The sequence below is a fragment of the Tamandua tetradactyla genome, chromosome 19 (genome assembly GCF_023851605.1).
Source record: "Tamandua tetradactyla isolate mTamTet1 chromosome 19, mTamTet1.pri, whole genome shotgun sequence".
Lineage (NCBI taxonomy): Eukaryota > Metazoa > Chordata > Mammalia > Pilosa > Myrmecophagidae > Tamandua > Tamandua tetradactyla.
The window spans coordinates 733,683-746,405 of NC_135345.1; the positions used below are offsets into that span (position 1 = coordinate 733,683).

General features: G+C 41.6%; 1 protein-coding gene and 1 pseudogene across 1 annotated transcript in view; one reads left to right on the top strand and one right to left on the bottom strand.

The window, feature by feature from the left end:
• The window catches only part of RNF212 (ring finger protein 212), an 84,308-nt gene that overhangs the window by 54,841 nt on the left and 16,744 nt on the right, over positions 1-12,723 (bottom strand). The window lies entirely within an intron of this gene.
• Positions 334-1,840, top strand: LOC143663437 (nucleolar and spindle-associated protein 1 pseudogene; annotated as a pseudogene).

Here is a 12,723-nt window from a genome sequence, read left to right on the forward strand (position 1 = left end):
ATTGGTACAGTGTCTCTAAGATGCACTGGGAGGGTTCATACTTGCTTATCAGGATGGTCACACATCCTGCTTCCCCAACCAGTTGTGGCAAGTGAGGGACACAGCCACCTCCTCTAAGGCCTGTGCAGGGCAGTGTTTTTTATCTACCATGTGGAGGTAGAATGGCCTGGCAGGTGACTGAGCCCCTCTGGCCAAGGCTACCCAGCCTTACCCAGCTTTCCTTCAGTGAATGCCCAGAGCACAGGACACATTACCAGGCTCATAACCAGGGGTGACACAAGCCGGTTAGCACAATGTGCCACTAGTCACAAGTTAAAAGTCACTTGTAGTTTTGAACTGTGCTGTAGGGAGTGCTGACTGAGACTGCCTGGTCGTCTGGTTTGCAGATCGCGATGACCGTCCCCTCCCTAGAGGAGCTGGACTCCTTCAAGTACAGTGACCTGCAGAACCTGGCCAAGAGTCTGGGCCTCCAGGCTAACCTGAGGGCAGACAAATTGTTAAAAGCCTTGAAAGCCCACCTTAAACATGAAGCAAGAAAAGAAAATGAGAATCAGGATGAAAATCAAACTTCTACATGCTCTTGTGATGAGACTGAGATGCAGATTAGCACTCAAGAACCAACTGAAAGCAAGAGGGTTAGCTATACCAGCAAAAAGAGGCGCAAGACATTCCAAGGGCATCCTGCCTCCAAGCAGGATCATTCAGAGATGAAAATAAGTGATGCCACTGAATTTCAGAATCAGGAGCAGGAGGAAAACCAGACTCTCGAAACGGTTGCAGAGGCTCCTCCAGATGAGAGCCAAGGAGATGAGAATGGAGTATCCATGGAAAAAAGTGAAATAAATGATTTAAGTAATAAAGATTCAAAGCTACCTTCAGAAAGAAAGAAGTCTCTCTATACTGATGTTTTTTTCAAACCGAGAAAAAATAAGAAACCTGGTAGCAATACTCCAAACTTTAAGAAGCTTCATGAGGCTCGTTTTAAGGAAATGGAGTCCACTGATCAATATATGGAGAGAAAAAAGAAACATTTTGAAGAACACAACAATTCATTTAATGAATTAAAGAAGCAGCCCATCAATAAGGGAGTGGTCGTGACTCCAGTTCCTCCAAGAGAAAAACCATCTCTGGCTTACACTCCCGTCAGCCAGCAGTGCTCACATCAGTCTCTCACCGCTGCAAGTCAGAGCATCTTGTGTTCAAAGCGGTCACTCAAGCCCTCTGCTCTCTCAGCAACCAAAATGAATGTCAGATTTTCAGCTGCTACTAAAGATAATGATCAAGACTGCAGCCAGAAAGTCTCCACATATGATCATTTCTGGGAGTACCCCAAAAGGCCAGACTGTGCTCGGGACACACAAGTTAAAGGTTAAAGAACACCAAGGGGGATTTGGCTGCTGTCATGAGCCCACTCAGGTTGACAGCTGAGGCAATGCAGACCCCAGTCACCAGTAAGAAACCAGTGTTTGACTTCAAAGCAAGCTTGTCTCGTCCCCTCAACTATGAGCCACACAAAGGAAAGCTGAAACCGTGGGGACAGTCTAAAGAAAATAACTCTCTGAATGAACATTTAAACAGTTAGCCTCCACAAGAAGACTTACAAACAACCTCGTCTCCAGACCAGGGAAGAGCAACGGAAGAAGCATGAACAAAAACGAAAGGAGAAGAAAGCGAAAGTTTTGGGAGCTCGAAGAGGCCTCCTTGGGTCTACAGATCAATGATGTTTTAACATTCTGTAAATACTCTTTTATTCCGAACATTTCTTTCTTTTGTAAATATTTTTGTATTGTCTTCCCTACTTGAGTCAAAAGACCTTTTTCTGCTCCTAACTTTTAAAATAATCTGTGTAGTGTCTGTGGGCTCTTCACCTGCTATACCGCTGAGAAGATACTAAGAACTTGAAGCTAACAAATATCTTTACCTACCTCATAGTACACCTCAGTTTTCTAATAAGATCTACCCTACAGATTGCTGACCTAGATTTTTAATGTGCTGACCTAGATTTTTAATGTAAAGGTCCCTCTGCTGGTTCTAATATTAACAGAATGCATACCTCTTCTAGGCAAAAGCGTTTATCTAATCTCAGCTAATTATACCACAAGCATCAGTAGAAATTTAACAAGTTAAGAATAGGGGAAGGTGAGATAGAAAGGCCACCTCTTCATCTAAACTGGAGACTGTACTAATCTTAATCTTAAAACAAAATTCTATGGCCCATTTTAGCCTTCCTTTTTTGAAAATAAAAGATGCAGGGACATATGGAAATTGGAGGTTTGCTACTTTAAGGATTACTATGCTCTGTCAAGATAGCCTCTTATTCATTTAATTAAAAAGACTACAGTTGCATAGCATCATATTCATGTCTGTTGCACCTCAGTGCGCTTCTGAGTTTCATAGTGCTTTTGATTTTCATAAATAATTTTTTTTCTCATTTTGGTCAAAAAAAAAAAAGTCACTTGCAATGGGGGAAGCAACCCAGATGAACAGATAAACAAAACATGGCCTGACCACCCAATGAAGAGTACTCAGTCATAAAGAGAAATGAAGGTCTGGCACAGGCTACGACATGGGCAAAACCTTGAAGACATCATATTGAGTGAAACAAGCGAGATACAAAAGGACAGTATATGTGGTATCTAGACTAGGTAAGTCCAGAGGGGCAGAAAGCAGAGTGGTGGCTACCAGGGCTGGGGTGGGGGACATTACTGCTTAACGGGCTGGAGTTTCCGTTTGCGATGATGTGATAACAAAGTTCTGATAACAGTGCTGATGGTTATACATTTTTGGGAATACACAATGCCACTGAATTGTATATTTATATGGCAAATTTTAAGTTATATATATTTTACTATGATGAAAATCATTTAAAAAGCAAGCATCTCACTGTTTGCAGATGACATGACTGGGACATATAGAAGGTCCCAAAAAACTTACAGCAAAGGTACCAGAGTTAATAAACAAGTTCAGCAAAGTGGCGGGCTACAAGTTCAACATGCAAAAATCAGTGGGATTTCTATACACTACCAATGAGCAATCTGAGAAGGAAATCAAGAAAAAATTCCACTTACAATACCAACTAAAAGAATCAAATATCTAAGAACAAATTTAACCAAGGACGTTAAGGACCTACACACAAAACTATGAAACATGGCTAAAAGAAAGTAGGGAAGACGTAAATAAATGGAAGGACATATGTGTTCATGGATTGGAAGATTTAATATAGTTAAGATGTCAATTCCACCCAAAACTGATTTATAGATTTAACACAATACCCATCAAAATCCCAACAACTTACTTTGCAGAAATAGAAAAACAATAATCAAATTTACTTGGAAGGGCAAAGTGACCTGAATAGCTAAAAACATCTTGAAAATGAAAAATTAAGTTGAAGGTCTCACTTCCTGACTTTAAAGCATATTACAAAGGTACAGTTGTCCAAACAGCATTTATTGGCATAAATATAGATATATTGACCAACGGAATCAAATTGAGAGTTCAGAAATAGACGCTCAGATTAATGGTCGACTGATTTTTGGTAAGGTGACCAAGTCCACTCACCTGGGACAGAGCAGTCTCTCCAATAAATGGTGCTGGGAGAATGAAAGAAGATCCCTATTTTACACCTTACACAATAATTAACTCAAAATGGATGAAAGACTTAAACATTATAGCTAAGACCATAAAACCCTTAGAAGAAAATGCAGGGAAATATCTTAAAGATCTTGTGGTAGGAGGTACTTTCCTAGACCTTACACCCAAAGTGAAAGAAGAAATACATAAATGGGATCTCCTCAAAACTGACTACTATGTGTGTAAAAGGACTTTGTAAAGAAAGTAAAAAGGCAGGCTACTCAATGGGCGAAAATATTCAGAAATCACATATCTGATAAGGGATTGTGCTGGTTTGAAACTGCTGTATACTCCAGAAAAGCCCTGTTCTTTAAACCTTATTTATTACTGTTGGGTGGGATCTTTTTATGCTTGATTAAGTAGTTTCCATGGAGATGTGGCCCACCTAATTGTGGGTGGGACCTCTGTCTCCACCCATTCAATGTGGGTTGCTTATTGGAGCCCTTTAAGAGGGAATCATTTTGGAAAAAGCTTCAGTGCTAACAGACAGAATGTTTGGAGAAACAGAAAGAAAATGCCCCCTGGGAAGCAATTTAGAAAGCTAGTGGCACATATGCCTTCCCAGATGAAAGGTTATCAGCCCTTTCTTAAGTCAAGGTAGCTTTTTCTGGATGCCTTAGTTTGGACATTTTTAAGGCCTTAGAACTGTAAACTTGTAACTTTAAAAATTCCCCTTATTAAAGTCAGCCCAATGTAGCCCACTGCATTTCCAGCAGCATTCACAAACTAAAACAGGGTTTAATGTTCCGAATTCATAAAGAGATCCTAAAACTCAACAACAAAAACACAAACAACCCAATAAAAAAAAATGGGCAAAAGACATGGACAGACGTGTTTCCAAAGAGGAAATACAAACAGCATATGAAAAGATGCTCAATTTTACTAGCTATTAGTGAAATGCAAATCAAAACCACAATGCAGTATCATCTCATACATACCAGAATGGCCATTACAAAAAAAAATAGAGAACTATAAATGCTAGAGAGAATGTGGAGAAACAGATAGTTATTCACTATTGGTGGGAAGGTAGAATGGTGCAGCCACTCTGGAAGGTAGTTTGGCGATTCCTCAGGAAGCTAAGCACATCACTGCCATGTGTTCTGGCAATCCCAATACCAGGCATACACTCAGAACTAAAATCTGGGACATGAATAGACATTTGCAACCAATGTTTATAGTGGCATTATTCATGACTGCCAATAAATGGAAACAGCCCAAATGTCCATCAACTGATGAGTGGATAATGAAACAGTGGTATAAAATATGATGGAATATTATGCAGATTTAAGACAGAATAAAGCTATGATGCATGTGATAATGTAGATGAACGGTGAGGACACTATATTGAGCAAAATAAGCCAGAAACGACAGGATAAATACTGTATGCTTTCACTAATATGAACTAACTATAATGAGTAAACTCTGAGAGTTAAAGTTGAGTGGACAGATTATCAGGAGCTAGAAAGAGGAGAGAGATTGGGCAATCGATGCATAAGGAGTGCAGAATGTTTAACAGGGCTGACTGGAGAGGTTTGGAAGCGGACTGCACAACACTGTGTGAGGGAAACAACCTTGTGTGATTCAGAAGGCTGTGCAGGAGAAGTCGAAAGAGAAAGGCCAGAGCAGAGCACATCACCAGAAGGAAAGCAGAGGGAAAAACTGGGACTGCACCACGTAGGGAAGCCTAGAGCAGGTTAAGGTGGTGGTTAACTGGACAAATCTAAGAAAGAACTTACATGAACTAGAACAAATGTACGTCAATGTTACAAGGTTTTAATAATAGGATAGTGTATTAGCTAGGATTCTCTACTGAAACAGAATCAGCAGGAAATATCCACAGATACAAAATTTATAAAAGTGTCTCATGTAACCACGGGAACATAGAGTCCAAAATCCGTAGTGCAGGCTGTGAAGCTGAGGACTCCAAAGGAGGGTCTGGATGAACTCCACAGGAGAGGCTTGCCGGATGAAGCAGGAATGGGGCCTGTCTCCTCTGAATCCTCCTTAAAAGCCTTCTGGTGATTAGATTAAGCAATGCTCATTGCAGAAGACACCCCCCCTGGCTGACTACAAATGCAATCAGCTGTGGATGCAGCTGACGTGATCATGATTTAATCCTATGAAATGTCATCATGGCAACAGACAGGCCAGCACTTGCCCAACCAGACAAACAGGTGCCACCACCTGGCCAAGTTGACACATGAACCTGACCAGGTCAGGCAGTATATGGGAAAGTATAATTAATCCAAACTAAGGCTTATAGTTAACAGTAATACTGTAATATTCTTTCATTAATTGTTACAAAGGCACTATACTAAAGCTAAGCATTAATAATACAGGATGTAATGGAACACACTTCACAGCAAATGGAGTGCGGGAATGGGCACATGCTCATGGAATTCTCTGGTCTTACCATGTTCCCCATCATCCAGAAGCAGCTGGATTGATAGAACAGTGGAACGGCCTTTTGAAAAGTCAATTATGGTGCCAACTAGGTGGCAATACCTTGAAGGGCTGGGGTAATGTTCTCCAGGAAGCTGTACATGTTCTGAATCAGCGTCTGCTGTATGGTGCTGTTTCTCCCATAGCCAGGATCCATGGGTCCAGGAACCAAGGGCTGGAAATGGGTGTGGCACCACTCACTATTACCCCTAGTGATCCACTAAGAAAATTTTTGCTTCCTGTCTCTGCAGCCCTGAGCTCTGCTGGTCTACAGGTTTTAGTTCCAAAATGGAGAGTGCTTCCTCCAGGAGAAACAACAATGATTTCACGGAACTGGAAGTTAAGACTGCCATCTGGTCACTTTGGACTACTTATGCCACTAGATCAACAAGCCAAGAAGGGGATTACATTATTGTCTTGGTTGACTGACCCTGACTATCATGGAAAAGTAGGACTGCAACTACATAATGGGGGTAAAGAAGAGTTTTCTTGGAATATAGGAGATCCCTTAGGGCATCTTTTAGTACTACCATGTCCTGTGATTAAAATCAATGGAAAACTACAACACAATCCAGGCAGGACTATCAATGGCTTTGAAAATTCAGGCATGAAGGTTTGGGTCACCCCACTCCTGGTACCAAATCTGTTCTACTTTGCTAGCTGCCAGAATGCAACACACCATAGACAGACTGGCTTTTAATAAAAGGGGATTTATTTTGTTAGTTCTTCAGAAGAAAGGCAGCTAACTTTCAACTGAGGTTCTTTCTTACGCGGGAAGGCACAAGGTGATCTCTGCTGGTCTTCTCTCCAGGCCTCTGGGTTCCAACATCTTTCCCCAGGGTGATTTCTTTCTGAATCTCCAAAGGACTAGGCTGAGCTGTGATTGCTGAGATGAGGTATGCTGAGCTGCTTGGTCTGTGCTACATTGCACTCTCTCATTTAAGTACCAGCCAACTAAGTCAAACATGTTTCACTGCAGCAGGTAGCCTCCTAGCTGACTGCAGATGTGATCAGCAACAGATGAGCTTCACATGCCATTGGCTTATGTCCACAGCAATAGAACTAGGCACCTTCACCTGGCCAAGCTGACAACTGAATCTAACCACCACATGTCCACCCCTTGTCAACTTGGCAACTACATGCATCAACTTAAAAATATTAAGGTGCAAAAAATTCTCTTCTAGCTGTGGACCTATGAATCTCAAAACAAGTTATCTGGTGCCAATATGCAAAGGACAACACAGGATACAGGTTTTCATTTCCATGGGGAGAAACTGGAAGGAACACAAGAGTCACAAGACCCAAACAGTTCTGAAAACCTGCAGGGCAAACGCCATGGGATTTCAAAGTCTGAAACTCATTTATCCTTCGGTTTAGAAAGTGGCAGTCCCACCCATTCCAAGGGCCTTTGCAGTGGCCCACCTCTTTCCAAATTAACCTCAGGGGACACTGAGGAGATCACCTTTTTCTCGGCTCCACTCTCTCCAGGCATCAGGGCCACCCCTGGGCTCTCTGCCACTTCCGGGGCACACACTCAACCCCTCCATGTGGTGGCAGCCAGGCTCTCCCCAGTCCCCAAGGAGCGTGCTATACTTCACAAAGGCCTGAGGCAGCACAATTCTTCCACTGCAACAAGACTGGAGACTCATCCTCTGCCCTGAGGGCAAACTCACCCTCTCCATGTATATGGGTGGGTCCACTCTCCTGGCCCGAGGTTTCTTGGCTTCAGACCCAAACTTCCATGGTTCTCATTCTGCAAACTCCAATTTGTCCTTTTTGTGTCCCTCTTTGTCCAGATTGGCAGTGGCTCCGTTTACACCAACAGTCTCTTCAAGCACTCCAGGACTTCTCCATCATTCTCTTCACAGTTCCTCCAAAATCTTCCCCTTATCCATCCAAAAAACTGGTCCAACATGACTGGTATTTGCAAACTGCAGCAGCACCCCACTTCTGTTATCAAATCTGTTTGAGTCTGCTAGCTGCCAGAATGCAACACACTAGAGATGGATTGGCTCTCAATAAAAGGGGATTTATTTACTTAACATATAGTTCTTCAGAGGAAAGGCAGCTAACTTTCAACTGAGGTTCTTTCTTACGTAGGAAGACATACGATGGCCTCTGCTGGCCTTCTCTCCAAGCCTCTGGGTTCCAACAACTTTCCACGGGGTGATTCCTTTCTGCATCTCCAAAGGCCTGGGCTGAGCTGCGAGTGCTGAGATGAGGTATGCTGAGCTGCTTGGGCTGTGCTACATTGAGTTCTCTCATTTAAGCACCAGCCAATTAAATCAAACACCATTCATTGCAGCAGGCACACCTCATAGCCAACAGCAGATGTAACGAGCAACAGATGAGGTTCATGTACCATTGACTCATGTCCACAGCAACAGAACTAGGTGCCTTCACCTGGCCAAGTTGACAACTGAATCTAACTACTATACAGCCCATCCATTTACCTGCTCATGCTCTCCAAATACCACTGAAATAATAACATTAAGCTTCAGAAAAAGGCACTGGATCAGTGGTAGAAAGCAGGAAAGGGTACCTTTATTTGGCCTGGACTCCTTTGACAATTTCTAGAAGATGTAATATATACGGGCTCAGTTTAAGGCAATGCTTAAGACTTAGTTTAAGTCTTGGCAAATGGAAGCCCTCACTCCTGAGGCCCAGAAAATTCCCAGGTCGGATAAGCAGGGCTTGGGGTGCCACAGGCAGCCCTGGAGCTCCTCATCAGCCCCAAAGGGAGACAGCTCAGCACCACTCCCCAGCCTCAAGGACACAGGTGAGGCAGGAGGCCAGGGAAGTGGGCTCTTCCAGACGGCCAGGCCCAGTGGAGGGGAAACCAGGCTGGGGTGAGGACAATGGTGGAGGGTCCTGCACACTCACCATGGTCCATACACCCCAGGGGCCTGAGCGGTATGCTGCAGGACAAGGATCACCAACCCAGCTCCCAGGCAGAGGCTCCAGCTTTGCACCCCCAGAAAGCAGGAGTAGCACTGGCACTGTGCCAGGAGGCTGAGGGGATGTCTGAGGGATGCAGATGTGAAAAGTGCATCAACAGTCTCTGATCTATACTACTATTTAAAACTACATTTAAAAACCTGAGCTGCACCTAGACGCAAGATGAATAGCCAGACAGGACCAGAAATGGAAGCAAAGGGAAGATGCTGCCATAGACGTATCAGGGTCCAAGGCCTGAAAGCAGAATGAAACTGTTAGGCACCCCAGAAAAGCCAAGTTTTTTTAATTCAATCTTGCTGGGACCGACCCAATGTTGGGTGGGAAATATGATTAGGTTGTTTCCATGGAGATGTGACCCAGCCCATTCAAGTTCTTAATCCTTTACGAGTCCTTTCTGGAGAGTATAAAAAACAGTACAATTCCAGGGAGCTTAGAAAACCCCCCCAGAGGAGATCTTCAGAGGGCCACTGAAACCAGAACCTCCTAGGTAGGAGAAAAGGACCACCAGATACTAACTTGTACTTTCCCATGACAGAGGAGCCCTGGATGCCAGCAGGCTTTCCTCAAAGAAGGTATATTTCTCTTGATGCCTTAATTTGGAAACTGTCATGGTCTTCGAACTACAAATTTGTAAACTAATAAATCATCATTGAAACCCATTTCTGATATGTTGTATTCCAGGAGCTTTAGTAAACCTAAACGGTAGCCATTGCAACTGGCATGAAATGGCATCTCATTGTGGTTTTTATTTGCATTTTCCTGATGGCTAATTTTTTGAAGGAGTTTGAGAAGAACTGTTGTTAGTTCTTCTATATACGCTTGGTAGAATTCAGCAGTGAAACTATCAGATCCTGGAATTTTCTTTATTCTTCCTGAATTTAGGTAATTTGTGTGTTGCTAGGAATTTCTCCATCTCATTTCAGTCTAATTTACTGGCATACAATTCTTACAGTGTTCTAAAATGAATTACATTTTATTCTTCCAAGCCATTATGCATGATCCGTGATAAAACATACACATAACACAAAATTTGAAAGCTTGTCAGGTCATGCTTATTTAATAAACACATGAAAGGTAAACTACATGATAATACTGTGAGGAGAAATCATGGTTTCATTTATTTTCATAAGAGGCAGGCTATAAGTACATGATGGAAAAGCTTAAAAGCCATCACCAAACTGTGCTAAAATCTAAGAGATTATGCAGGGAGAAAGCTGTGCAAATTCACCTTCTTACTCAGTATCAGATGGTAGGGGGGAAAAACAGTATTATTTCTTTAAACAGTCTGGCTTATATTCACACAAAATACATTTGAAAAATTGAACAAGTAAATATCTGTCCCTTCTTTATGATCAAATAACAATACCAACAAAGGAGATTCAAAAAAAAAAAATGAGATGAAACAAATCCAAATAAAAGTCAACATTGCTTGTGCTGGTTTGAAGCTGCTCTGTACCCCAGAAATAGCAGTGTTCTTTCAGTTCCTGTCCGGCAGACCTATCGTGGATGAGACCTCTTCGTTAGGTTATTTTAGTTGAGATGTGACCCAGCCCATTCAAGGCAGATTTTCTTATTTTTTTTTTCTCCAAGGTGGGTCTTAATTCTTAATTAGAGCCATTTATAAAAGGATAAAGGGCAGAGATTGTCCTGCAAACTCAGAGAAACCCCCAGAGAGAGACAGACAGCTCAGAGAGAAATGTCCAGAGGAGCTGGAGAGCCACTGGAATCAGAAACTGAAAGCAACAGAATCAGGGAGTGGTGGGCAGCAGACGCCAGCCATGAGACAGAGGGGCCCCAGATGCCAGCAGCTTGTCTTCAGAGAAAGTATCTTCCTCTCGATGCCTTAATTTTCACACTTGTAAACCAATAAATCTGCACTGTAAAAGTCAACCCATTTCTGGTTTACGCATTCTGATAGCTTAAGCAAACTGAAACATTGTCCAAAAGGTCCCGCAGGCTCTGTACATTTTTCATTTTCTTTCCTTTTCTTTTTGCTCCTCTGAATGGGTTATTTCAATTGTCTTCCAGTTTGTAGGCCATTTTTTTTTTTTTGCCTGCTCAAATCTTCTGAATCTGCCTAATGAGTTTTTCATTTCAATTAGTGTATTCTTCAGCTCCAGAATTGTTTGGGTCCTTTATTCAGACAATATTTTTCTAATTTACTTTTGTGCTTGGTCCATAGTTTCCTGCAGCCCACTGAAAATAGTTGATTTAATGTCTTTGACCAGTAGTTCCAAGGTATGAGCTCCTTCAGGGATGATTTCTGGCAAAATTTTTATTCCTACAAATGGGCCATATTTTCCTGCTTCTCTATGTTTTATAATTTTTGCGTTAAGAATTGGACATCCTGGGTATTATGTCATGGTAACTCTGGAAATCAAATTCTCTCATTCCTTAGGAATTATTAATATTTCTTGCTGAGGGCTGGAGCTATCAGTTTGTAACTTTTCCAAACATTTTTTGATCCCAAAAGAAAGGGGAGAAGAAAGTAATGTCTCCACCAATCTAAGACTTGCTACTTTAGCCTGGAGGGGTTGTAACACAGCTCAAAAGCAGTGATCAGCAATCAAATGCACAATCCTAATCTCTGGAGGAAAAGGGCCTTATCATCCACCCTGGCACCTGCAGGCCACATCAGGAAGGCAGGTTACACACGCCACAGCTGCCTGCCAGGAGGCTAGGCATTAGGGATAGTAGGTGCTGCTACAGAAAACATGAAACACACTGAAATTTACCAGCCACTTCATCCAGCTCTTCCCTGGAAAATGCAAACGTTCAACTAGACTCCAGAACTCCTGAATAACTGATTGAGATGGTTGCTTTGTGCAAACACTGACTCCAAGATTTCCTACCCCAGCAACCTCCCATAATCCTCTTCCAACAATTTCACCATATCCTTTACATCATACTCAATAGGACAAAAGAAAAAACTTACATTAATATCCTCTATATAGATGCAAAAATTCTGAAAAAGCAAGACTGTTTCTTTTATAACCCCTTCTTGTCCCTTTCGATACATTTCTGTACTTGAATTCAGTTTTCAGAGATTAAAATGACCAATCCTAGCTTCTTTTTCTCTGCATTTGTCTGGTCATCTTGTCCAAATTATCAATTCTTAATACATATCTTGCCTTTAAATAAGTAAAATATTTCTAACATTCTATAGAAAGTTATTGGCAAACAGATACCCAATAATACGTAAATATGGAGGCTAAAAAGGTTTTGATGAAACTAAGGAACCATTCCTAATACACAGTCTTAAGAACAGAAGTGGAATGGATGGACATTCAATCTTCATGATAAATGGTATTTATCAAAATCCAAAAGGTAATTTCACATTAAAGACCAAAGTACTAAAGCTATTTCCATCATCAGGAAATAAAATTAGAATACCTTCCATCAGCAGTATTTTTCAGCATTGTTTTTATTGTTCAGTCACATTTAAGGTAGTGGTATAAGTACTGGAAGAAACAAAATTATATTTATTTATACGTATTACTACTGTATGCCTAGAAAAACTAAGGGTCTAAAAATCTAAAAAGCCAGGGGAAACAATGAGCAAATTTGGTAAGGGGGTTGATTCAGGGAAAATAAAAAATAACCAGTAACTTTTTTTTATACTAGCAATAAACAGAAACATAAATAGGAAAATATATCCTATTCAAAGCAGTAACAAAAACTATAAAATACCCA